General features: G+C 37.8%; 1 long non-coding RNA gene across 1 annotated transcript; it reads right to left on the bottom strand.

The window, feature by feature from the left end:
* Window positions 1-803: 803 nt before the first annotated feature.
* Window positions 804-2,893, bottom strand: LOC113962302. The gene is made up of 3 exons (XR_003532510.1): window positions 2,821-2,893; window positions 1,597-1,680; window positions 804-836 (listed from the first exon to the last, which is right to left on the bottom strand). It is a non-coding gene; the product is annotated as an uncharacterized LOC113962302 (long non-coding RNA).
* Window positions 2,894-4,046: the final 1,153 nt, after the last annotated feature.

Below are 4,046 nucleotides of genomic sequence, written 5' to 3'. Positions count from 1 at the left end.
TTTAATTTTTTATATTTTAATTTTTTATATTTTAATTTTTTATATTTAATTTTTTAATACTTTAATTTTTTATATTTTAAATTTTTTTGTAATGTGGGATTTTCCTATTTTGTCCAAGGAAAACGAGGAATATTTTAAAATATTTTAATTTCTTAACATTTTAATTTTTTTTTAGTTCTAGGAGGAAAAAAACCAGGGAGAAAAGCAGGGAAAGAAGGGAATTCCAAACCCTCATGTGGGATTTTTTTAAATATATATTTTAATTTTTTTAATATTTCAATTTTTAAAATTTTAATTTTAATATTTTAATTTATATATATATATATAAAAAACAGGGGGAAAAGCAGGGAAAGAATTTTTAATATTTTAATTTTTTTATATAAATATTTAAATTTTATAGTATTTTAATTTTTTCGTATATTTTAATTTTTTTGTATATTTTAATTTTTTTTTTTTAGTATAATTTTTTTAGTTCTGGGGGCAAAAAAAACAGGGAGAAAGAAGGAAATTCCAAAGGCTCACGTGGGATTTTCTTGAAGACCGTGTTGCACATGAAGCGCTGGAACCTCTCGGCGTAAAAGCTGGGCCTGTGCACAGACACCGTGTCCTGAAAGGGCAAAAAATACAAATATTAGTGAGCAAATAACAGCAAAAAACAGCTAAAATTTATTTATTCCTGAGGGGAATATTTCTGTGCCTGGGAAATCTGGGATTCAGAGCCCACAGTGGTTGGAAATGGTTTAAAAAGGTGGTTTTTTCCCCTAAAAAAGTGCTGTTTTCCACTCACCCCATCGTGCACGAGGGCTTTCCAGGAGTGCTCCAACTTCTTCACAAACCTGACAGGGAAGGAAGAACAATTTAATTTAATATTTCCTTTTTTGAAAATTAAATATTTTATTTATAAATATTATAAGTCTTTATTATAAATATCTATAAATATTTTATTATAAATGTTTTATTTAAATATTTCTTTAATTTTTATTTAATATTAATATTACATTAATATAGTATATTAATATATTAACAATCTAATTGATATTATATTTGAATCTATTTAATATTTATTTAAATAAACATATTAATGTAAATGAACAAATTTTAATTTGTATTTCCCCCTCCCACTTTATTTATATTAATATTATTACATTTATTATAAATATTTATTTATTATTATATTTATCATAATTAAATTATAAAAATTATTATTCATATTATAACTGTTTATTATAAAATAATATATTTTATAATTTATTTAAAATAAATAACGATAAATTATAACTTATATTACAATTATTTATTATAAGATAATATATTGTATTAATTTTAATATATAATTATAATATAATACTGTTATATTATACTAAAGATAATAAAAATATTATTATAATTGTAATTACAATATTATTTATTATGAAATTAAATTGTAATAAATTATAATAAATTATGTTAAAATAATATAATTTTTAAAAGGTTTATCCCTGTTTAAGGCATTTTTTGAGAGTCAATCCAGACCGAAACACGGTGGAAAGTCCTCCTGACTCAACCCAACCCAAAGCAGGATCAATTCATTAATTAACTCATTAATTAATTACCGACCTGTAGGACTGTAACACGTCGATGATGCCGATGTAGAGCAGCAGCCTCTCCCCCCGGGAATTCCGGGCTGGAATTCCTCCCATCCTAGGACAGCACAAACATGGAATCATGGATTGGGTTGGGTTGGGAACGACCCAGAAAATCATCCGGTTCCAACCCCCTTTTCCCACAATTCCCACTGTCCCAGGTCACTCCAACCCGGCCTGGGACAATTCCAGGGATGGATCAGCCATGGAATAACCTGTGCCAGGGATTCAACACCCTCCCAGGGAAGAACTGATCCCTGATATCCCATCTGGAATGGTTTAGGTTGGAATCCCCCAAGATCCCCCAGACCTTGGACACGAACACCTCCCACTATCCCATGGACACCTCCCACTATCCCAGGTCACTCCAACCTGGCCTGGGACAATTCCAAGGATGGATCAGCCATGGAATAACCTGTGTCAGGGCCTCCCCACCCTCCCAGGGAAGAATTTATCCCTTATATCCCATCTGGAATGGTTGGGGTTGGAATCCCCCAAGATCCCCAGACCTTGGACATGGAGACGTCCCACTATCCCACAGACACCTCCCACTATCCCAGGCTGCTCCAACCTGGCCTGGGACAATTCCAGGGATGGACCCAGCCTGGGACACTTCCAGGGATGGGGCAGCCATGGAATAACCTGTGCCAGGGCCTCCCCACCCTCCCAGGGAAGAACTGATCCCTGATATCCCATCTGGAATGGTTTGGGTTGGATTCCCCAAGATCCCCCAGACCTTGGACATGGAGACCTCCCACTATCCCAGGTCACTCCAACCCAGCCTGGGACAATTCCAGGGATGGATCAGCCATGGAATAACCTGTGACAGGGATTCATCACCCTCCCAGGGAAGAACTTATCCCTAATATCCCACCTGGAATGCTCTGAGTTGGAAGGACCTTCAAGATCCACCTCCCACTAATCCCAGGTCACTCCAACCTGGCCTGGGACACTTCCAGGGATGGATCAGCCATGGAATAACCTGTGCCAGGGCCTTCCCACCCTCTCAGGGAAGAACTGATCCCTGATATCCCATCTGGAATGGTTTAGGTTGGAATCCCCCAAGATCCCCAGACCTTGGACTCAGACACCTCCCACTATTCCAGGTCACTCCAACCTCTCCCCGAACACCTCCTGGGGCGGGAGAACTCCCTTCCCTCCCACCAGATCCTTACTGGGAGAGCCCCCCTGTCCTTACTGGTCGTCAGTCTCGATGGTTCCCCCTCTCCTGGCCTCTCCCTGGATGGATTCCATGGCTGTGGAATACAGGGCCTTCTGGGGCGCCGGGCGCCGCGTGTCGGTCGGGGCCGCGCCGTCGGCCAGGCCCTGCTCCCGCTGAGCCAGGTCCATGTTGTGGATGGCCACCAGCAGGCTGTAATCCATGATCTTGAAGCTCTGCAGGACCTTTGGGAGAGGAAACAAAAGGCACAGAAGGGTTGGGATGGTTTTAATCCCCAGTGGAACGGAGCGAGGGTTTTTGAAGGGCTGGGAACCACGGTGGGGTTGGATCAAGGGTTGGACTTGGGGATCTGGGAGGTCCCTTCCAACCCAGCTGATTCTGTGATTCTATGATTCTATGATTCCATGATTCCATGATTTTATGATTCCATGATTTTATGATTCTATGATTCCATGATTCCATGATTCTACGATTCTATGATTTTATGATTCCATAATTCTATGACTCCATGATTCTATGATTCCATGATTCCATAATTCCATGATTCTATGATTCCATAATTCTATGATTCCATGATTCTATAATTCCATTATTCTATGATTCCATAGTTTTATGATTCCATAGTTTTATGATTCCATAGTTTTATGATTCCATAGTTTCATGATTCCATAGTTTCATGATTCCATAGTTTCATGATTCCATAGTTTTCTGATTCTATAATTCTGTGATTCCATAGTTCTATGACTCTATAATTCTGTGATTCTATGATTCCATGATTCTATAATTCTATGATTCCATGATTTTATGATTCTATGATTCCATGATTTTATGATTCCATGATTCTATAATTCTATGATTTTATGATTCCATGAATCTACAATTTTACGATTCCATGATCCTACAATTTTATGATTTCATGATTCTATGATTCCATGATGTTATAATTCTATAATTCTCTGATTCTCTGATTCTCTGATTCTACGATTCTACGATTCTATGATTCCATGATTCTGTTCCATGATTCCACGATTCTATGATCCCATAGTTTTATGATTCTATGATTCCATGATTCCATGGTTTTATGATTCTATAATTCCATGATTCCACGATTCTATAATTCCACAATCCCACGATCCCACGAAACCTCTCCCCCTGCAGCTCACCAAGCAATCCCTCTGCAGCGTCTTGCACAGGGCATTGTACATGTCCGAGTCCAGGAAGAGCCCGTCGGGAATGTCCTGCAT

The sequence above is a fragment of the Neopelma chrysocephalum genome, unplaced genomic scaffold (assembly GCF_003984885.1).
Source record: "Neopelma chrysocephalum unplaced genomic scaffold, ASM398488v2 Primary Assembly neopelma1_143110, whole genome shotgun sequence".
Taxonomy (NCBI): domain Eukaryota; kingdom Metazoa; phylum Chordata; class Aves; order Passeriformes; family Pipridae; genus Neopelma; species Neopelma chrysocephalum.
Note: the sequence above shows the minus strand (reverse complement) of the source record. Positions and strands in the feature narration are given on the sequence as shown.